Source organism: Cyanistes caeruleus, chromosome 4, assembly GCF_971803275.1.
Source record: "Cyanistes caeruleus chromosome 4, bCyaCae1.hap1.1, whole genome shotgun sequence".
In the NCBI taxonomy this organism is placed as follows: domain Eukaryota; kingdom Metazoa; phylum Chordata; class Aves; order Passeriformes; family Paridae; genus Cyanistes; species Cyanistes caeruleus.
In genome coordinates, this window is record NC_141704.1 from 45,640,372 (window position 1) to 45,664,372 (window position 24,001).

Here is a 24,001-nt window from a genome sequence, read left to right on the forward strand (position 1 = left end):
TGTTAAGCAGGTGCCCTCTAAAGGTTCCTCCTAACCTCAGTCATTCTGTGATAAATGAGACAATGTCTTACATTTTTAAATATATACCATAAATATTTTTTTTTGCTTAGCTTGTTATTGTCATAACTCCACCTTTGTAGCTTGCCTGTATCAAAAGGGCAGTCAAAATCCACTTAAGAGATGTGAAGCGAGAATTTATTCAGCTAGAATATTTCATTAAAAACAAAAAATTAATAAAAATATCTCTATCATCAGTTTGTATAAATTCTGCTTTTGTGAGAGTGCCCAAATGATTGGTGCCTGTTTTCAATGACCAGATTGCTGGAGCTGAGCTATGCCCATGAGGATAGCAGTCTTTGAAACAGTGTTAAAACAATTGAAAGGAGCAGGTGGGCTTTCCTTTGAAAACAAGGAATACTCTGATATCCTCACATTTTCAAATATCTGATTTTTGTCATGTACTCTGAAAGGGGAAAGAAAAGTCATGACCTCCAGAAATAGTGGCCTATTATTTAGGCTAAGTCTGAAAATGACAAAGTTCCAGGAGTGGAAGAGACTTAAGCATCCATTAGTAAATATTGATATTTACAGGCTTCCCTTGAACATAAATTATTTTAGACCTGGTCCATATATTCTGATTATTTCCCGCTCCTCTTTTTTTTCATGCCTTTTAAATTCTCAGTCCTGCCCCAAGTACTTGCTCACAATTTTCTGCTGTGTATCAAGGCAATATTGAAACTTTCTGAGTAAACCTGGGCCCACTTTCTTCTTTATTGCAATCAAATCCATTTCAACAGTTCCTGGTACTAGAGAGTTTTTTGCATGTTCCTTTAAGGAGGCCAAAATAATAAAGTTGAGCCTTCATGTAAAGTAATAGCTAAAAAACTACAGCTAATATTTACAACTTATTTTTGATTAAGTTTACCAACAAAGTATAAAAGCCATTCAGTACCCACATGATAATAGAATTACTTCATCTTCTAGAGATATAATTATTATCAGAGCACCTTCTTCCCTCTACAATCTGGTACATGAGCAATAGACTAAACACACACATGCCTTCCTGGTTGCTTTGCTGTTTGAAGGAAAGCTGCTCAGTTACCCAAATGCTCTTTCCCTTTAGAGCTTATTTTCTGCATTAGCTGCAAAAAGCTTGGTTGAAGTGCCTTTCAATTAAACCTAAAATATTAATTTCTTCATCATGCTTCTGGGCATTGTATCTGTGTGCTAAATTTTGGGAAACTAAAAGTCAAATCAGGAGTCTGGGTCAAGTACTTGTTAAGATGCATTGTGAGTATATATATTTAAAAGGAAGTGACCTTTGTTTGCTAGATGTGATAGACTGATTGTCTCTGGTCAATTTAAAAAACATCCTTTGGTAAAGGACTGAAGGAACATTTGGAAATGCAATGGACCATTTCTGTAAAATTTTCAGCTATTCAGCAGCTGACTTGAATGACATATGCATTTATGTGAAACCTCAAAAAAATTCATGAAAAGAGCAGAGCAGAATAAAGATGTTAATCTTACAATATGTGAAAAATACTGACAAGTTCCATTAAAACATTGATATTTTCAACAAGCAATGTTTTAAAGAAATGTTACAACTTTTCAACAACTTGCTACATTAAAAATCCTATCTATTGTGTACATTATTTTAATTAGAATCTGAGAATCACTATTTTGTATTTTATTAATAATAAAAAAGTACTTGTTTTTCAAACAGAAAAAGGTTATTATATGAATAGTATATGAATGCTATTCTCTGCTCTAAGTCACACAGCACATTGACATACTGCTCCTGAAGCAGATCATAATAATTTTAAATCATTATAATTTCATAATAATTGAGATAATAATGATTTGATTTAATGAAAAATAATCATTAAAATACCCTTTAACAAAAGATATAATTATATTTTTGAGGTTTTCCTGTGAATCTCTATTAATTTGTAAAGGCATCTGTCTTTGACAGTACACATATTTGGTGCTTACCAAACCGTGAATATTACAGTGTTGAAAATCCATGTCAGGTTAAAAATGGTCTCTGCCTGGGATGTCCCTTTTATATTTGTATAAATATAAAATATATATATAATTTGTATATTCATATTTGTATCACTGCATGACCAGCAGTGATATATTTCAATATTTGGACCATGTTTGAAATGGTTAGAAGCTGTACAAGCAAGGGGCAGCAGGATAATTCTTATTTCAGCATAATTATAAATCCAGATAGACAAATCCATTTCCTCAATTCATCACTTCTTTACTATGACTTCTAGTAGAAATTGACCCAGATAAACTTTATTTAATTGTAAACTTGGACTTTTCATTCATATATATATATATATATATACATAATTTCTGCCTTTGCTGCTTATTACTTGGGGCAGATATTGGATGTTTTATTGGATTACCTTACTGTTACACTGTTAAAGAGCAGTTCCTACTTTTTTTCTTATAAGACTCGTTCCCTGACTGTTGGTGAGTGCATGTCTTTGAAAGGTTTACCTTCCTGCTGGTTTAAGATGACATCTCTTGCCCTCCTAGCTGCATAGTGGTACCTGGCTGCCTTGTGAAGTCACTGTGACACAAGCTGACTCAAGTCAAATGAAACTGAGCCACTTCTAGCAGGGTAACATTCAGGCTGAGATTTGTAATCTCTATAAATTCGTTTTATATTTATATAAATTTGTTATATTTGCTGTTGGCAGACATGTGAGGTTACCTGAAATCACCATCCTGACTGGGTTTGCTTGAAACCCACAGATTCCATCCACTCCCTCTTTGAGACATAAAACAAAGTAGTTTTATGACTACTTTCAGACAAGTAGTGAGAATAGTTTTTCCTGAATCCTCTACCCCAGAAAAATATATTCTCAGTCGTTAGCTCTGTGTTTACACTGAATTTGCTGTGGATTGCATGGAACACCACACAGAGGTAATAAAAACCTGCATCACTTCTATGATTCTATAATTAATTCTCAGGACTACCTGTACTGAGACCTCGCAGCAGCTGCTGGATTTGCTTCCAAGCCTTGTTTTCTGATTCCTTTCTTGTTTTCCAAACCCACGAGTGGGCTCCAGGTGGCAGCACAGACACCGTTTCCAGAGCAGGCAGAAAGGTTTTGCAGGGAAAGGTTTTGTTTCAAATTATTTAGTCTTTCCTATTCCCAGATGAAATTCGTGATGAAAACAAAGCCTGAAGTTTTAATTTTAAACCTTTTTAGAGTTTTATTCATATTATTCTTAGAATAATTCTGTGGCAATTTTCATTTCTCAAAAGCATGTTTTCTCACTGAAATTCTTTAGTTACTGAACCAAACTGAGCTAAACCTTAAGATAAAGATATTGTGAAAAGTTTCCATGTGATTCAGAACATGGTTTTAATGAAATTTTCTAAAAAATGACTGTTTGGGTTAAATCATACCAGGTTTTGGGTTTTTTTTCCCCCAGAAAGTTCTAATCATCTTTCTGCCAAATATAGGAGTCCTACTCATTGCAGAAACACAAGATTGGCAGGGAATCCCTGGGTCCTGAAACACTCCATCTGCCATTTCAGGTGCAATTACATATATGTCCTTAAAACAGCCCAGACTACTGAGTCATGACAACCAAAGAGTCAGGAAGATCATTCCTGATCTTCAGTTGTGGGGACATGTCAATCCCAGCTTCAGGCACAGAGCAAAAGTCTGAATCATGTTCAGATTGATGGGGATTAGGAAAGACAATGACCAAAGGAAAAAACAGCAAGTAATATGAAGTGTATATATATGGTAATCTGAGCTAGGAGTGCTGGTAATAGCTGCTCATTACATACAAAGACACAGAAAGGTTACAGGCTTTAACACTGTTTTTAACACACTGAGAAAGGAACTCTGCATTTCCAATTCTTGTGCATATTGATTTGAACCCTACATGGTCTCATTCCTGAGCATGTCTGCTTTTTACATATGACTCCCTTTCAAGCACTCTGCAAGAATCTGCTCCTCCCTGAGGCAGAATTTGCTCTAAATACCTCCTCACATCTCCTTGCTATTACCACAAGATAGCTCAGAGACAGAAATTCACATTTCCCCAAGTGTGCCTGTTTTTCTCTTTATATGGATACAAAATCTGGATGATAGATTAATTATTGAAAAGCAGTGTCGCCTCTTTCTCGTTTCTGTTAGCATTAGCAGAGACACATTTCATGCAATTTTACACACACAAATTAAAACATGTTACATAAAAATTCAAGAAAGCCTTTATGTACACTTTGAAGAGGCATGCAACTCAGCTCTCTTTTCAGTTACAGAGAGAACCAAATTGGAGAAGAGTGTCTGCTGAGAGAAAACTTTATACACTAGAAAACGAAAAAAATAGTCTTTCCTTGGTAAAGTCTTTAAAAGCAGTATAAAAAAAAATGAAGAGGTTAAATTAACAATACTGACTTTCCTATTAACAAATCAATCCTCAGTTCCTAGTTCCAGGTGTTATGATGCCACAGAACATGTTTTATCTACAAAATAAATAATATAGATATGAAATCCTTGCAATTTCAGTTTGTTTTTTGTTTTTTGTTTTTTTTCAGGCAAGTAGTATTAAGCCAGCCTTCATGGGAGTTGAAAATATTAAGGCTAGACACAATTAGTTTGAGTTATTTTTTCAGAAAGATTTAATTTGCAGTCAAGTAGCCCTTGAATCAGGTTCATTAGATGAATCCATGCCCTATTCACTCATTAAACAAATTAACGTGCTCCGTTTCACATATTGGAGCTCTGCCTGTTTCTGTTTGGGGTAGTCCATTGTGAGAGCTGTTCTCTTATCTAACCTCATGCATCATTATGGACTTTTTCCACCTTCCTTCCCCTGGAACATCTATCTGGGCTTCTTCTGAGTCTTGCAGATCTCTCCCCCTGGGAGAACTTTGTGTCTTAGTTACTCTCTCTCAGGATTAGTACTCAAATAAGGCCTAGGAAATAGACTAAAATGATTTGCTTTATCATCTAACTAGGTGATATCAAAATTGCTTTTGACTTTAGTAAGTAGATTTCCTGAGCCAGAGCTGAAAGGTTAAGCTTTATATCTTAATTCTGAAATCCTTCATTAACTAACTTCATGCATGTGCAGATGACCTAACTTTTCTTGCTAGAAGAGAAGGACAAAAAATAAGAATTTGCTTTTCTGTGCATGCATGCTTCCAGAGCCTCTCTATGCTCAGTTTCAACAAAGAGCCCCCAAAATGTGAAAGTCAAACCTTTCTTTTGAAAATAGGTTTCTTGCTATTTCCCTCACTTGGGCTTCAAGCATATTGAATAGATGCTATATTCTTGCAGCAGTTTTGGTGTGGATTCTAATCAAATCCCATACATCATCTGAGTGAAACACATGAGTTGAGGGCTCTTTGAAATGCTGTAATGACAACTGGGCAGAATGAAGGACAGAGAATCAATGAAACGGAAGTATTCAGTCCTGACATAAATACAGACTAATTTCCTGCATTTCTGCTAAACTAGTCATCTGCCTTACCCACGTCAGTAATTTTGCATGGGTTAGAAGCAGAGCTTTCAGATTATTATCAGCAAAACACTGTTTCTCTTTTTGGATTGCAATGAAGTTAGAGACAACAAGGAAGAAAATATATTTTGAAAGCTTTGAGATTGTCTGTCTTTGCACTCCAGAGCCTTGGGGAGCTGCTTATTTTTCTGTTTCCTGTGTTTCAGGAAAGGCACTGCTAGTAGTGGCTTAGAACTGAGAATTGTTGGGACCAGCTGAAGGACTCTTCTAATGAGCATGCCTGAGTGTGCACCTTGTGCTGTCCCTGCTTCCATGTCCTTGCTCTCCTACAGCCAGAGCACCAGAAAACCCCTGCTGCACTCACTCAAAACCCACCAAGCAGCTGGTGATAAAGTGATAGCTAAAACAACAGAAAATGATTGAGAGCATGGGTAAAACTGCTCTTTTGATCAATCTCGTTTTTAGTAATGGAAGATAAGAGATTGTGGCTAGATTTGGATGGAGATAATTGCAGAGGTGTTAAGAACACTACTCATATTTGTGTCATTTTGAATTATCAGTTTCCCAGATGTATACAGAAGGACAATTAGCTTGCACATAATGTCTGTAAGTATTCTGGTTTGCCATAGCAGGGCATCAGTGGCATCATTAGGAGGGAACAATTAAAACCAGATTTGTCAAGGAGGGAACTTTCACTCAAAGTGATTTTGCAGCTGGGAATGCTAAGAATGCTGGTGTGGGAAAACTCCCATTCTTATGCCCAGAATTGTTCATCCTCTGCTTTTTTGAGAAGCAGAATTCCTGTGTAGAGGTAACACACACAAACATGGTCCAGCCTCCTGCTGGGAGAGAGAGAGATTGTAAAAGCACAGCCTTTCAATAAACCCATAAACCATGAGTGCCTGAAGGAAACCCTTTGGTATATTGGGACAGGCAGAGGGGGCATTTTCACCCCCCAAAGTTACTAGGATGAACTAAGCCTAAGGGAACCTTACAGGACCTTAGGGGATCAAAAGTGAAATCGGCCTAGGTTCCTTATGTTGCAAAGACAGATTATGTGAATATACCTCCCATGTTGTAATTTGTATCCCACAAATGGCCAACCACTCTGAAATTTCTAAAGGGAGTGCTTGAATATTGCATGGTCATTGACAAGAAGAAAAAAGAGCTAACTTTTTCAAAAGCTAAATGTCTGTGAGTTACTACCTTGCTAATAGACATGACTGTTCTGGAGAAAAATACCTGGGTGCCTGCTCTTGTTTTGAGCCAAACATTAGGGAAAACATATTTTTTACATCTCATATTTAAGCTCATGGTTTACAACCCAGTCAGGATGCTGGCAGCTCCCTGGAGCTGGGGGTTATGGGGCTCAGGCCTGGGGCTGCTGGGGCAGGACCCCCATCTCCAGGGCGTTTGGGGCAAGTCCCATGAAGAGAGGTCCTGCCAGGTAGCTGTGCAATAAAACCAGGCAGCTGTGCAGGTGACTACTGCAGGTGAACTGTTGAAGCTTGCCCTCCAGAAGAAGTTTCAATACATTGATTTGCTGAAAATCTTCATATCAGTCCACCTGCCAGAAGTAAGTTCACAGCATGCCTTCCATTTTGGTGTTTCTATGAATTTGGGGAATGTGTTTAAACTTCATTTGAGTTTTTCTGTCATTAGTTTGCCTTTATTTTTTTCATTAAATCACCAAAAGAAAGATTTCTTCAACATGGGAACAGTATAATCAAAGGGAAAGCTGTATTTTCAAATGTTAAGAAGGAAGGCTGGTTTATGTCAGTTGAAAGAACAAGGAGAAGCCAGGCAGTTGCACTTACGTTATGTACAGATAACAGGTTTTTGTCTTCACTTTTTTCTTTTTCTTTTTTTTCCCCTGAACTCACTAATATTAATCATAGAATGATTTGGGTTGGAAAGGAGCTTAAAGATCATCTGATCCCAACCCATCTGCCACTGTACCACACCTTCCACAGGTAGCTCAGAACCTCATCCAAACTGGCCTTGAACACTGGCAGGGATGGTTCATTTACAACAGCTCTGGGCAACCTATTCCAGTGTTTCACCACATTCCCAGTAAAGAATTTCTTCATAGCTTCTCATCTAAACCTAATCTCATTCTGAAACCATTCCCCCTTGTCCTATCACTACATGCTCTTGTAAATAGGCTCTCTCCACCTTTCTTGTAGGGTCCCTGCAGGGAAGGTCACAGTTAGGCCACCTCAAGGTCTTCTCTATTCTAGGCTAAACAATCCCAGTTCTCTCAGTTTTTCCTCATAGGAGAGGTGCTTCATCCCTCCAATCATCTTAGCGTTCCTCCTCTGGACTCAGTCTAATGTGTTGATGTCCCTCCTGTGCTGGGGACCCCAGATCAGGATGCAGCTCTCCAGGTAGGGTGTTACCAGAGCAGAGCAGAGGGAAAAATTCCCCTCCCTGGCCCTGCTGCCCATGCTGCTTTGGATGGAGCCCAGGACATGTTGGGCTCTCTGGGCTGTGAGTGATCATTGTCACCTCATGTCCAACCTCTCATCCCCTGTCACCCCCAAGTTCTTCTCAGCAGGCCTACTCTGGATCTGTTCACCCCCAGCCTGTGTGGATACCTGGGATTGCCCTGATCCAAGTGCAGCTCCTTGCACTTGGTCTTGTTCAACATCATAAAATTCCCATGGGGTCACTTCTCGAGTGTCCTGGTTTACGACAAATTTGTGAGAAAACTTCTGAAAGTTTTTCCCTCCAGAAAGCAAATTCAAGCGGCCTCTCCCCCAGCTGGTTCGGGAAAAATATTTCCTTGGAGAAAAGTGGAAAAAACTGTTTATTTAACAGAAATTGAATAATATTAAACAATAACACTTCTCACTGTTCAAAGAGAGGGCAAATCCAGAAAAGTCCCTTTCATGTGGTGTAGCTCGGCTTGCTCAGGTTCTTATCAGTCCTTCTGGTGCTGGAAAGTGCGGAGGCCCAGGCCCCGGTGGGCCACAGGCGTGAGCTCCCGGGGTTTGGCTGGGTGTTCAGTCCAGAGCAGGTTTGAACAGGTCCAAGGAAAAAAAGGGAAAAAACAGTCCAGGGAACTTCTCTGCCTCAGCTAGCTAAAGGCTAATAAAAGCAAGGAGATCTCTGTCCCGCTGTCTGTCTGTGGTGCAGACCACACAGTCTGGAGAAGCACATGGAGGAGTGAGTGCTGTTTCTGAAAACAAACTGTTGCTTCTTCATTCCCCCACTTCACTCTCAGAACCAGTCTTAAAGCTGCAGAACTTAATATCAACATGAACAGAGCAGATGATTTGGGATACAAGCATCATAACATCACTCCAGGACACTGAGCTTGTCCAGGTCCTTCTGGATTGGATCCCAACCTTCATGTGTGTCGACTGTGCCACTCAACTTGGTGTCATCTGCAAATTTGCTAAGGGTGCACTCTACCCCTTCATCTATATTATTAAAGATATTAAATAACAATGGTCCCAAAACAAACCCCTGAGGGATACCAGTTGTCATGGATGTCCATCAAGACTTTGAGCCATTGGCCACTTTGTAAGCATTCAATAAATTCTCTACCCACTGAAGGCCCATGGAATCTATCTCTCTTCAATTTAGAGAAGGATGTGAGGGACTGTGTCAACATCTTTACAGAAACCCATATAAATGACGTTTGTAGCCCTTCCCTTTTCCACAGACATAGACACTCCATCATAGAAGGCTATGATTTGGTCAGGCAGGACTTGTCCTTGGTGAAGCTGTGCTGCCTGTCTTGCTTCACCTCCCTGTTCTCTATGTGCCTTAACACAGTTTCTAGAAAGATCTGTACCATGATCTTGCCAGGTACAGAGCTGAGGCTGACAGGTTCCCAGAATCCTTCTGTAGCCTCTGCTGTGCTCCATGCAGCTCCTGTAGCACCTTGCTCTTTGTTCTTTTCATTCGTGCCTACATTGTTTCACTAACAGTAATAGAAGCTTTTATTAACTAAAGACAAAAGACATTTCACTATACAGAGCCTTAAGTATACATAGTTCTAAAAATTATAAATATAATAGCATGACAAAATTTTTCCTTCTATTCTTCTCAGGGTCTATTTTATGGCGGAATTTCATATTCTATATTTATATTCAGAGACAGCAAAATTTTCCAGAATAATCCTGGGAAAAGAGAGTAAAACTTGGCCATTATGTGAAAATTAACTCCCCAATTTCCCCTCACATGTTTATCAATAAGGCAAACATGTAAGTCTTGGCCACTTGATACCCACTGCTCTGATTCTACTGTTGCTGCTGAGGAGAGGCACTGCAAATGCTCTGACTCCAGGGAGATTGTCAGATGCAGATTATGAATGTTAGACTGAATCAGCCTTCTAATTATACTGGCTTTTAGGGTTTTTGTAGAAGTGCATTAGTCTCTGCAAGTCTTATAGGTGAAATATTGTGACATTAACTGGCAGCTCTATTCACACTGTAAGTTATTTATTGCAGTAGTAAAATTTAAAGAAATTATATGATTACATATAACTGAAAAATTATCATACCCCTGTGGTTCTGACTACATCTGATTACATCCTGTGCCTTGAAGCCTCCCAGGTGTGTGATTATCTAATAATGATCAATTGCCTCATTGATTCAGCACTATATGTCAAATTGCAAAGGGAAAAAACAATGAACAGAAGAGTTTATGCCTACAGGGGCAGTTCCATGTTTATATATTTCAGCTCTATATTTATTTAAATATTTAAGATTTGGAATTGCAATATAAATTTTCTTCTGAGAGTTTCTGTTTCTCCAAATGATTTAAGGAGCACAGAATGAGGTTTCCAAGGTCTGATGATTTTAGTGGCAGTACCTTCAGTTTGTATCAACTCCAGATAACTGCTGAACAGATTTTTTTTTGTGCCTCAGTGTACATTTTTATAAGTTAATATTGCAGATTCATGTCTTAAAAATTTAGCTCAAAACCTCTAAATCAAAATTATAGAAAGAAATAAAAGTGTTTCAATGTCTCACATGCTGAAAGTTATTCCCCATAAATAAATTAATTTTAGCAATTAGTTCTCCAAGACATGCACACTATGTAGGAAATTCTTCTAGCCTTATTTTTCCCCAGACCCAGCATATTATTCCTCCTCTGCACCACAGACAAGAGTGGGATCCTTTAAGTATGGAAGACACTAGACAACTGTCTGTAAGAATCTTCTTTACATGTTGCCAGTGGTGGTAGATGGTGACTGAATAATCTCAGAAACGCAGGAAAGAGAAAGGGTTATGCCCAGTGACACTGAATGTCTTCACAGGGAAAAAGGGTCATCATCATGAGGGTGCCACAGTTTCTTTTTGGTGCCAGCCATGCTTTAAGTCTTTCTGCAAAACAAAATATCTGAGATAGAAACCCATTGGGAAATATTTAAAAGTAGACTTCCAGAATTCAGAGGTGTTTTTAAAATCTTAAAATATTTGTAAAATGGGCAATGAATACTAAACCTGTCATTTCACAAAATATCGTAATGATTATTTTCTGTAGTATTCACATAATATAATGAAAAGTTCCACAGAGAAAAACAGTGAGGAAATCAATATTTATGTCCTGAGAGAATGACATGAATTGAATGAATTAAAATAAAGCATGGAACTTCGCAGTGAACACTGGTTGTAAAACCTAATGTTGAATGAGTACTCATTAACTGAGTACCTTTCATTGCATGTAAATGAAGACAAATTTCCAGAAAAATATAAACATAAAAGATTCTCAGCAGGCTCTTCAGTCTCCTCATGTCCTTCTCAGGGCAGTGAAATGGATCAAGTTGGCAGAAGGCACAGCATGAAAAGTAAGAGTTTTATAGAGATTCAACTCAGAAACTTCCTCTTTCATCTACAATTCTCTGTTCTAGTTATTGAGACTGAATTCTATTTGCACAGATAATTTAAATTCTCCCATTTAATAGTTATTAATTTATTGCATTTGTATTCTCAATAATAGAGCATGTGTGTGTACACGCACCATAACATTATAGTGTAAATATCTGCAGTGAACCAAGCAGCAGTCCATAATCAAATTTTCATACAAAATTAATCATGTTATCTTCATTAAATTCTCAAGCTGTGTAATCTCCTCCTTCAAAAAAGGAATTAATACAGACTCTTCATGGTACAGTCTGTCTAATCTGTGGGCCCAAACTTTTCATTATGGGAATATCAACCGGTTTTCTACAATATTTCTTTGTATTTTGAGAATTTATCACACTACCTGGTAATCACCCTTTCTACTATTTGACATACCAGTTCTAAAAGGAACTGGAGAAGTGAAACAGCTATGACTATATGGTGTAATGCAAAAAGAAAAGGAAAAAACCCAAACAAAGAGAAAATAAAGATGGGGAAGAGAGAAAACTTTTCTTGGTGTAAATCTCTGCCAACAATAAAATCTTAAGTGCCTTTTCTCCACTTCTACAGTAAAGGCACAATGGTGCAATATCCATACACTCTGTAGCATCCTTCTCAAATCAATCAGGGAGAATTCTGCTGAATCATGTTGGATAATCAATTCAGCTGTGAAACATTCATGTGACACCTTCCCCCAGCAATACCACAGGGTTTTATATATCTAATTTTTAATTAGAAGTGAGTTGGAAGTGATCAGGTATTCTTTGGTCACCAACAAGACTAACTTAGTTTTGATAGCCTATTTAACTCAGTTTGATTAACCTCTTCTCTTATCCATGATCATCTAGTTCTGCCCCTAAATTACACCAGGACAGTACCCCAGGCCTATGCTGGAAAAGGAAAGGCAAAAATCCCAAAAGGAATCTATTACCTAGATAGAATTTTTTCTTCTCTTTCACTTGGAAGTGATTATTATTGTTATTAGCAGAAGCGTTAGAGTAGAGCAATTGATTGTTTCTGACATTAATGTTTGGGGAAATCATTTCAACATGTCTTGATGCAAACTCATGTTTTCAAACTTGGATCACAGCTGAAGTTTTCTTCACACTACTGCACTGTGAAAAAAACAAATGCAGTTAGCTGAGAAAGTTGAATAAGGATGAAGAGAAGCCCACTGTAATGTTGTTCTGTGTTATAAGCTGGAATTAACTGAAAGCTGTAGAAATATGTCTATACCCTTTACAAATGTATCTTTTTCTGGCCCAGAGTTTAGGTTCCCTCTATATAACTCTAACCTTGCAGAATAAATACATGGTGCAACAGCTGTTTAATAAGCAAATATTTACTTAAGGGTTCTTAACCCCAGGCAGAGGTAAGTTAATTTAGTTGTGTTTTGTGCACTGAACTGTGTGAAATAATGTCCCATGGTTCAAGAAGTGGCTACATGTGGGCAATTCCTCTGAGTAATATATGGTAAATCATGGTCATTTGTTTGTTTACTTAGAAATAGAGATTTTGATCCTGCCTACCTGAAAACCAGCATAAACCATGTAAAAATACTTGGCTTTTTTTTGGCGGTCAATTTTGGCATACTTACATGTGCATTGATCATCTAAGAAATTAGAATATCTAAATGATGATAGGATAATCTAACAAGTGTTTTTAATGATAGGGTGGTCTTAGGTAATATAATGGCTGTATCTCTGAGTTACTTTATTCAGGCATCTTTATCCATGTGTAAAGAGACTATGCAAGCAGGAAAGAAATTGATTAAAAACAACGGTTATTAGTTAAAATGCACAATTTTGAACTGGAATAAGTAAGCAACAGAAAGTATTATTATACATTATAAATATAGATATACATATAAAATTTATCAGACCTTTATCAGAGTCATCTGTCAGGAGAAGGAGGTTTAGACCCCCTTGCCTCCTTGAGCCAGTTTCAATGCTCTTAAGTTGCCATCATTTCCCAAGTATCTGTATTTTCCTTTATGATTTCATACTTTGTCTTTCTGGTGCTATTATTTGAAAATTTGAGCTGATAATAATCAGCATCTGAACGAACAAACCTCCACAATTTTCACAGAATAAGCTGAGTTGGAAGGGACCCAAAAGGATCATTGAGTCCAACTCCTAGCTCTGCAGAGCGCCACTCTCAAGAGTCACACCACATGCCCAAGAGCACTGTCTAAACACTCCTTGAAGTCAGGCTTGGTGCTGTGACCACTTCCCTGGATAGCCTGTTCCAGTGTTCAGCCACCTTCAAGGTGAAGAACCTTTTCCTAATTCTTAACCTAAACCTCCCCTGAAACAACTTCAGGCCATTCCCTCAGGTCCTGTCACTGGTCACCACAGAGAAGAGATCAGTGCCTGCTCCTCGTCTTCCCCTTGTGAGGATGTTGAAGACCACACTGAGGTTTCCCCTGAGTCTGCTCTTCTCCAGGCTGAACAGACCAAGTGACCTCAGACTCTTCTTATGCAGCTTCTCCTCAAGGCCCTTCCCCATCTTTATTGCCCTCCTTTGGACACCCTCTAATAGATTGATATCTTTCTTATATTGCTGTAACCAAAACTTCTCACAATATTCAAGCTGAGGCTGCACCAATGCAGAGTAGAGAGGGAAAATTGCCTTATTTTTACCCTTTTTAGTGTGCAGGTCTCCATTTCACAGACTATTTCACAGATCTTTCTCATCATTTAGCAGTTTCCTTGAGCAGTATGAGTTAGATGGCGCGGGCCTACCAGAGCTGGGACTTGTTCCTGAGATGTGGAGGAGGAAGGGCATTGTAGAGTGTGCATCTCATAGGGCTAAATAAGATTGACAGAAGTACAGCAAAAATATTCTGCTAAAACCTCCCTTCTTTGGAAGTTGAGGTCTGGATTTCATGTCAGCTAAGTCGGAAAAAAAAGCTCCTACTTTATACGGAAACTATTTGGGATTGCTTCATGACAGTTGTCTGAATCCACGCACTTAGTCCAGTGCTTGAAAAGTCTAAAAAATTCTTCTTGATAACATATGTGCAACTTCACCAATTCTAATTTTTTTCCACTTTTTAATTTTTTTTCTTTTCACTGAGAAATAAACACTTTACTAAATTTGGTACAACACAAAGAAATAGCAATTATTTTCTGAAAGAAAAGAGAAAAGATTAAGTGTAGAAAACTTTAATGTTCTGCTTTGCTGCCTTATCGATATATTAATATGCTTTTCCAGTCTAATCATAAAACCACAAGTAGTTCTTCATACTAAATGTTCTGTAGCACGTTTTTTAATTACACTCCAGTGACTCAGAGGCAGTACCTCAAACATAGTCATATGATTTACTAGTGTAATTACCTACTGATCTGCCTTAAAACTCATGCACTTTACAGGTTTTCCTTAGAAAGAGGTAGTCTGTCAAAAGCCAGTTTTTAATGTATAAATTCAAAATGTTACAGCAACAACTTTCCAAACACTTCTCCCAATATCAGCTGGTTATCAAAACAAACTTTCATGTTACTTTAAGCAACTTAATGCTAGAAGCTGTAGTGAACTTGATCCTAGCCATCTGCTTTCCCTTTCCCATTTCTGGACTGAATGTGATGATGTTTTGAACCATTTCTTCTAGAAATTACTTTCTTACACAGATTTCAAGTAGGATAGTGTTAGTCTGCCTTCAAGTCCAGATCAATGAGAATTAAAGACTGGTTTACAGACAGTAAAATTAGTGTGGCTTGGCTTGTCACTATGTGTAGATGAGCATGGATTCCTGAGTGTTTTATAACAGCTAAACTAAAAAATGAATGGTGTCTTTCTTCTCTTCATATACTTTTTCCTCTTCATATAGATTTTCTTCTACTTTTACAGTATTTTATGCAAGGGGGAAAATTTAGGATTTAATCAGTATTCCAGCTTGTGTTTGAATTTCTAAGAACATGAAAGTGACCATCTCTCTTGGCAGTGAAGTTCAAAACTTTTTGCTTCCTAGGAATCAACTGCCTGTCACATAGGCCAGGATGTGTGAATTATTTTCAGGTAGTTTGAAGTGCCTGGTAAATCCAGTAGGATGGATTGAATGGTTTCCAGTACAGTGATTCTTTGCTCCCTACGGGCTGCTCTTGATCTGCATCTCTCAAGCATGTTTACTTTTGGACCATTCTCATTCTTGCCACTTTACAAGTTGTGAACACAACAGGAACCAGATATCCATAGAGTGTTAAAGCAGCTGTTGACAAGGAATTGAGGATTAAGAGCAGGGCTACTCCTGACTATAAGAACATGGTATATTGCTATGAGTGCAGAGGCAGTGATTTTACGAGCATTTGAACTGACCTAATGATTTCTGCTTTTCCTTTAGAGAACTGTTTTGATATGTGCCTGAATATTTTTGTTTAAATAAAGACACCAACTGGTACCAGCCCAATTTTAGGCATATATGTGTTTATCCAAACTCCTGTAGCTCCCTGGAGTCACACATTTATGTGGCCAAATCATTTGAGATACCTATCTCTTGTTTGGAAGTGGTCAACACATACAAAAATAATCAATGACAGGAGTGTTAAAGACCAACAACAAAAAAAAAAGTGCCCAAACCCCACAAGCTTTTATTTCTTGATGAACACAGTTTTAGATTTTCTTGACATTTCAAAGTTGTAATTCTGTTCCTTCAAACCTGTCTTGCAGAAGCTACACCTCTCCTCAAAATGGATTGCTGTTCCATAGGTGGGTTGCAACCTAGGGCATTCATTGGCTGTGCCAGTGAAACCACGGGAAGACTGTACTCTGAATTGATCACTTCGAAGTTTTGTTCCTTGTTTTATTCAACATGGATCACTTAAGTGGTCCAGTTTTGCAGAACTCTACAAATAGTAGCATTGTTACAGTTTCAGAAGCAAAGATAAGATTGAGAAGAATGACTGGAAAAGAATGAAATGTTAAACTGTACACTACTTCATCCTGGGTTTTGTTCAGAAGCTAATTTATTTTAAAAATCCATACATAATAAAATTTAAACCAGTGCATCTTCTTTTGACTGTTTTGATTGCAATCAAAGCAGTTATAGTAGTACAGGGAGAGAAAGGAGTTCATGAGCCCATTAAGACCCTTAGTTGTCACTTTAGTTCTGTTTTTCTGCAGATAGCATATTCTTTCAGCTTTCGGTTTTATGCTATGTGTGTGGTATTGATCCATATTTTTAATTAACTTCTGTTTAGTAAATAGATGTTCAGACATGGTTTAGAACTGCACTTAGAAGATTAGGGTTAGATTAGAGCCTGACTATGCTAATTAAAATACTTTTGAGTTCTGTCGTTCATGCAATGAAATGTCAAGCGATTGACAAACCATAAGTGAAAAATTGATCCAATTATCAAGACAGACAAAATGTGGTTTTGTTTTTTTTTTTTTTTCTGAGAGGTAAAATTTATTATGGCCATTAGAAACACAGATGTTTATATGTATGTGTCTTAGAATTAATTTAACTTTGCTGTTCCTTAATGCTGTTCTTCTAGCTGTAACACAGAATTATCAATGGTTCCTTCAGTGGATGGAACTGCTCAACCTTTTTCAACTGAAGATTTAATCTGGAAGCAAAAGACAGGTGTTTCCCACATTAAGGAGGTGGAGGGCCATGAGCAACCTCCGACCATTGTTCTGCTTTAACTGAGAAAATCTTGCTGATTTCTCCAAATATATCATATGGATCCACAGTGGAAATTAGGTGTGCCACAGAAGTCTGAATACTTAGAAAAGAGAAGCAATGAAGAATAATTGTGAAGAATATCCAGTAATGTTTTTTTTTAGTAAATTATTGGTAAATATGTGATAATCCAGCAAGTTCTAAACAAGCTTATCAAAGACACAATTTTATAATTACTTTTTAAAAAATTATAATGGTGGATTTTAGAAGTGGTTAGGTTTTCTCTAACTGTTATGGAAATGAACACTATGAAAGCCTTGCTGATCAAATAGGGGGATTATTTATAATTCATGTTTCCCATTTATCTGCATTCATGTTTCTTAACACTAATCTGTTCCTGTACCATTCAAACTCCTTTTTTCTTCTCTTTAAGTAGTCCCTAGCACTTTGATGGAAGCTGTTGAGTCTTATCCCAACTATAACTTGACTACATTACACTAGCAAAATTTTTTTCCAGTTCCTACAAGACAGGCTCCACATCTACAGATCCCATCAGTCCATTAGAGCTTCTTAGCACTTATTCCAGCTTCCCTTAATCTTTCATGGACATCTATGGCTAGAATTCCATATAGCTTAACATATTTTATATGAATGCTCAATGGTACTGTGTAGAATGGAAATATTCTTTCTTTACTAGAAATTCCTCATTGAAGGCATCCTTGGATCATATTCCTTTTAAATTATTGCAATATCCTGTTGACTCACAGTCATCCCCTGTGATTAATTATGTTACAAAGGTCTTTCTCTTCCTCATTCTTTCTAGTTGAGGGATTCTCAATTGAGTTTATAGCAGAATTTTATATTATTGGTTCTCAGGAGCACAACTCTGAATTTTATACTATTGAATTTTGTATTATTGAATGTAATAAAAAATGAGTTCCATCTGGTTTTATTTGCTTACTTTTTATGCTCACTTCCAATAAACACTGAGAAAACAAATGAATCTGCTTGACTCCTTTCAAACTGGGACTTGCAATGAGTATTTTTGCAATGTCCCTTGCTAATATACGTATATAGATGTGCTAACAGAGCTTGTTTGCTCAGTTAATCAGGGAATGGCAATAACAGAGACTGAATCATTGACCCAGTCATTAATCAAGATTCTTCAAAGTTCTTGAGGTACTGAGACATACTGGGAGCTCTAGACTGGCCACAACAGTCAATAATGAAGCTCTCATTGTCTTTAAGGAGACTTTTTGCATTTTTAAGATCCACTTTGAACATTTTCCCTGTGTTTCCATCATGTAGAATTTTCTGCTGTCCTGCAAATCAGACATTTCCCTGGATTATATATATGGATTTATACAACAAATTGTTAGTATTGTTGCTTGTTTCCTTGGCTCAGTGTTTAGAAACAGTTTATGTTTTATAGGGCAATGTTGCACCAGTATTTTTTTATGTTTTTTTACAGAATAATAAGAATTTGGACAGAAAATATGTGAATACAACTAATTCATTCTTTTTTCTGCTCTAAATTTTCTGCTCACCACAAAATCTATTTTTGTGTTATTCAAACATTTTTAGTGTAAGTATATACCCAAATGCTCTGGGATAACATCATTTTGTAGAGTTTCCATTTTTTTGATTTTATTCAAAACTAATAAGTGTTCTGGATAAGTTGTCATAACTAATAATAGATGATAGTGATAATTACTTTTGATTCCTGGATAATCTAGATCAGGGAACTAATTTCACAAAAAGCCTGTCCCCAAAATATCACATAATTTAAACAATACTGAAATATTCTGCATAATTTTAGAAGATTGCTTTTTTTTTAAATTGCCAAAAGGCAACAAAAATTCCTAGAACTAACAGTCCAAACCAATCCAAACCCTAATTGTCCTTTTCCAGCAGCAGTTGCTTTTGACTCTGGAGCAGAAGCTTGAATTTGGAATAAATACCTGTTAGCATTAATGTGGTTTTGGCCATTTTAATAAATATATGGCCAGGACATAATCTTTACAGAATCACACTATGCTCAAAGCAGAGACTTAACAAAATTTGGCCTGACTCTTTGAAGATTTTCTCCTGATGAGAGAGGCTAACTTCAGAAAGTAAAGATAGTCATCAAACTGTACCTGTTCCCACCACACACAGTGGTGTTGACGTAGGGTCTTGCGTTCGGAAGATATCGGAATGTAACAAAAAGTTAGTAACCACCCCCCTTCTCCTTAGTTATGGTAATGACCCCTGCAATTAGCCAATAGCACCTAGCTGTGATGAAAGCAGATGGGAATAACACAGTGAACCTAGGTTATAAAATGTCAAATTCTCCAACAATAAATGCTATTTTCGCCATCCATCACATTGATGTCTGTGGGTTATGGTCCGAGTGGCCAAGGGGGGGCACCGTGCTGTTCCTTGAACCAGTGTCTGCCTTGCTTGAAAGGCTACACAGTGGCTGAGCATTCGAGAAATCTGTGTTTAAAAGTAATCATTTCTTATGTATTTTTCCTTACCAGGTATGTTTTTAAATTGGAAACAAGACTTTATTTAGGTAGATCTTTATATATATATATATAATATTTTTCTTCATCATTTTTCTTCTCCCTTCTATGGAAAGCTTATCTCTATGGCTGTAGTTGGGAAGAGATGCTCTGAAGCTTTCTTGAAGTAAAGAGCAAGCTGAAAAAAAAAGAGATTATAGCTGTACAGAGAGAAATTTGGGACATGGAACAGGAAATGTTGGCTGTATAACTAGGCTGAAGATGGCATGTGTCTGAAGAAAGAAACTGGGATAGAAACAAGGATGGAAAGCTGGGGAAATGGTCTGTTTGATTGTGCAATAACATTGGGTTTAGACAAGACACTCTATTGGGATAGGAGGAAAATACCTGGGCAGCAGACATGGACATGGAGTAAATTTTTGCCTTTGACACCAATTCAGTGTAAGTGAAGTTAGTTTCCATTCCCAGTGTGTGTTTCCTTCAGGTTATAAAGTCAGGACCTGCCCAAGGTGAGTTCTCTCTTTAGCTTATGTCAGTGACCCTGCCATTTTTCTGTGGGAGAAAGTCCTTGGTTCCTTTCTTGGATAAAATGGCTTTGCTTTCTAAGCAGATTAATTATGTTTCTTAAAAAAACCCCACAACAATCCTCTGAAGCCTCTCTGCTGTGATGGAAATATATCCTAATTAGTTTTAGTTGTCTAAGAATTATCAGCGCAGTATATTTGGGAATACTTGGGATATTAGGAATATTAGGGAGACATTATTTATAATTGGTCTGCTGGAGTTCAGACACCTAACCCAGAAATCTAACCTAGTCTAAAATAGGGGTTAAAGGCTTTGTTTACAGAGCTAGATGGTTTCACAGAAGCACCTGGGGCGCCACATTTCATACTCATTACCAAGGATATGAGAAAATTACATTGAACAGCTGTTTCTACTTACTGTAGTGATTTCTGAAATATATACCTAATTCCTTGTTACTGTTATCATTTCATGCTCTATTGTAATGATCACAATCACTGTGCTTGTCCCCATATGTTATGTTACTTACACCACCAGCCTCAGCCCCTCTGCAGTTTCTGCAGTCTGTTGAAAGCCTGCAACCACAGACAAAGCCCTCTGGTCCTCAGACCTGGGCCCCTGCCTGACTCTTGCATTCTGGAAGCTTCAAGTTGACTCAGTTGCTCCAAGTGTCCTGATTCTCCTCATTCTCTCAGTCAATGTAAGATGCAGATCAGGGATCATAGTTTGTCCACACAAAATCAGGGAGTCAAAATCCAGTTCAGGTAAAAAAAAATCCTCTGCTGTCCCTTGCTCCACATTCTCCTGTCATTTGCAGCAGTTTAATCAATGACTCCCTTCTTTCTGAATATAGAGCTCAGCTGGTGTAAGTAGGTATAAATGCATCCATCTATCTATCAAACAAACAAGAACAAGTGTGGAGACCATGAGTGTGGTTCTCCAGAATTTAATTACCATTTAGTTTTTGTTTTAACTATAGATGAAGGGAAAAAATAAAAGTACCCTAGCCAAAAGCAATATTTTCTTAGTAAACACAGGATATTACTATTAATCAACCATTTTTTCCTCAAACTTGTTAATTATTCCAAGATATGCTTTCATGGAATAACAATGCAACTGATGAGCCAGCCTGTGTCATCCCGTTGCTATAGAAATTGCTCACTATAAGCATTCAGGCACTGTAATCAGTTTAGCTCTCTTTAGCCATCGCAGAAAGGACAAAATAAAGCACTTCTGGTTTGAACTTTTTACTTAAACATTTCCACATTAATAGAAGCAGGTGTGTAACACCTTGTGAAGACGGTGCAGCCTTTGAAGGATGGTTAGTCACGGCCTGCACACAGCTCCTTCTCCATGCTGCAATCCAGGGCAGCCACAGGTCTATCCAGACTTGGTGCCTATAATCCCAAGGAGAAAATAAAGCCATCAGAGAAGCGCTGACAATGGTTTAACACATCAGGCTCCACACTGAGTACCCACAACAGCCCCTACTTGAGCTGTACACTATGAACCGGCTCAGTGATGGGGCCCTGAATGGCTGGTTGATTTTCCAGTGCTCCAGTGGGGGTAACTGGTTCCATAACTCTCCCAGTGTGTTGGTGATAGGGCATCATAACCTAGAATCAGGGTCTTAGTGCAGTGTATCCTTATGTATGAATTTTGGCACAGATGCAAAGAGAGTGAGAAATAACAGCATCTTGCACTGATTCCATTGCTTGTCTGGGCAATTAAATTTTTCTCCGTGACTGTGATTTCTCCTTTGATAGAATCACAGAATCATCCAATGATTTGGGCTGGAAGGGACCCCAAGGATCATCTCAATCCAACCCTGCTGCTTGATTAGGGTGTTTTAGGGTGTTTTAAGCTCCACTCTTCCACATTTACCCTTGCTATTATTTTCTTAATTAACTGAAATGGGTCAAAATTAGCATTATGACTGTATTATTTCAATCAGCAGTGGGGGGTTTGTGGTTTTTTTGTTTTTGTTTTTGTTTTTTTAAAATTTTTTTGTTGTTTTTACACTTCAGCACTTATTTTGTGGTCTTTTATATGCCTTCCAGAGTACTAGCTAAAATACTGATTTTTTTCTGTTTTTTAAGTGTGCTTGAAAAGAACTGTCAGAGCAGTGTATGTAAAACAGCACATTTTATATACGAGATAAACTACAAGATTAAAAAACTATTGACATTTTAGATAAAGTATTGTACCAAAATTGCACAGAAGCCCTAATTTTAAGTATAGGCACAATCTTAGAAGGTATATCAATTATATTGCCCAAATTGGTGTTACTATGTTGGTATAGTAAGGATTGTATTGCTACCTGGAACTATAGAAGTGTTGCTTCTTTGAAAAGAAATAAACAACAAAACCAACATACCACAGCTGTTAGGAGTAAGTATAAAAAAGGATTGTCTATAAAAGCTCAAACCACATTAGTTTCACAAATAGAAAATATTTCCAGTTTCAGGGTTTTGATCCTTAAGTTATTTTTCTCTTTGACAAATAACGTGAGGTCAAAGATAGAAAAGCCATGGAGAGCACGAAAAGCTTTCTGTTTCAACTTCATTTAAACTGGATTTGGGATAGAATTTCCTTCTTGCTGTGTGCTTTTCTTAGCATGCTCCTTGTTCAATACAAGGCTGATCCCAAGTGGGACTCGTATACACTTCTCCAAAAGAAATAAAAAGATGCATGTAAACTGTGTGAGAGGAATTAGGTTCTCTCAGATTTTGCCAGGTCCACATTTATTCTCCTACTCATGCAGTGTTCTAGTTCCTTCTGGTATTGATTGAGTTGTTTAAAAGCAAAGAAAATTAAACCCCTATTTTCTCTCTGTCATTCTTTTCTCTTGTTTTTTCTCCCAATTTTAAAACAATCTTGCTGAAAAATGTTTACTCTTAAGGCTGTTTGCTAGAAGATGAGGACTATTTGCACTGAAAAACTTTGAATAGCATGACAAAACTTTGTTCTTGAACAGATGTGATTTTTACTCCTGCTTTATTTTCTAGATCAGATTGTTGATTATAGAAAAGTAGATTTCATGGTTGTCCAGCCCCACAGTTCCTGCAGTCTGTGACACCAACCTCAGGTAAGTGAGTGACCTATAAGTGATTGTTGGGGTCCAATGCTAGCTTCAGTAGTGGGTGGTCAGCTTTACATGGCCATGTGAAAAGGCTAAACTTCCCATGCAAGCTGCTGAATGATAAAGAAACTCAAATCCAAGCTAAGCCTGGGAACTGCAGTTCTTTTTGTGTGAGTATAAGTATTTCTGATAAGTATAAAAGAGGTTTCAATTTAATTCAAATTTATTTATTTATTTAAAATTTTAATCCTTGAAAGGAACTGTTTTTTGCCTTGAGGAAGCATACTGGTGATAGACAAGACCTGTATCCCAAAACTCAAATCTTGTTGCTGATGTGTTTTTGTCTAGGTGACAGCCATCTGCTTTATTTCTTCAATATCTTGGGCTTTTTTTGGTATTTATTGGTATCTCAGTATCTTTCTGGACCTAAGAATGTTTCAATCTATGCAAACTCCCACGAACCTGACACCTTTTATCTGGAAATAAGCATACTCATCAGGAGCAAAACAACACAGATTATCCAGCTAAACAAAGACCAGTGAAAGTGATCAGGAGATCTAGATTCAGAGCACAGAGCTCACATTTCCTTGTCCAAGGACTGAACTGTCTATTTCCATTGGCAGCATAATGACATTCAGTGGCTGATCATCAGCGAGTATCTATCTCCTCCTTGTGGGAATTTGTGTTTTTCCTTTCCATTGGTCTATAATTCCTATTGATAAAAATTTTTCTGGTATAAATTTATCATTTAAAAATTCTTTCATCTACAGGTATAGGTAATTTAAAGTTTATTAATAATTTCTTAATTAAATATTTCAATATTCCTGTTCAACAGCTCTTTATTGCTGAGCAACTCAATGTTGCCACAAAAACTGGTACAATAATTGATGTATTTACAGTCACCTATCAC

At 37.4% G+C, this 24,001-nt stretch overlaps 1 long non-coding RNA gene across 1 annotated transcript in view; it reads left to right on the forward strand.

The window, feature by feature from the left end:
- The first annotated feature begins 7,631 nt into the window (after positions 1-7,631).
- Positions 7,632-24,001, forward strand: part of LOC111937246 (uncharacterized) — a 41,255-nt gene continuing 24,885 nt past the window's right edge. Inside the window, exons 1-2 of the long non-coding RNA XR_002868517.2 lie at positions 7,632-7,889; positions 23,018-23,097. This is a non-coding gene — a long non-coding RNA (uncharacterized LOC111937246). The remainder of the gene's footprint in view (positions 7,890-23,017; positions 23,098-24,001) is intronic.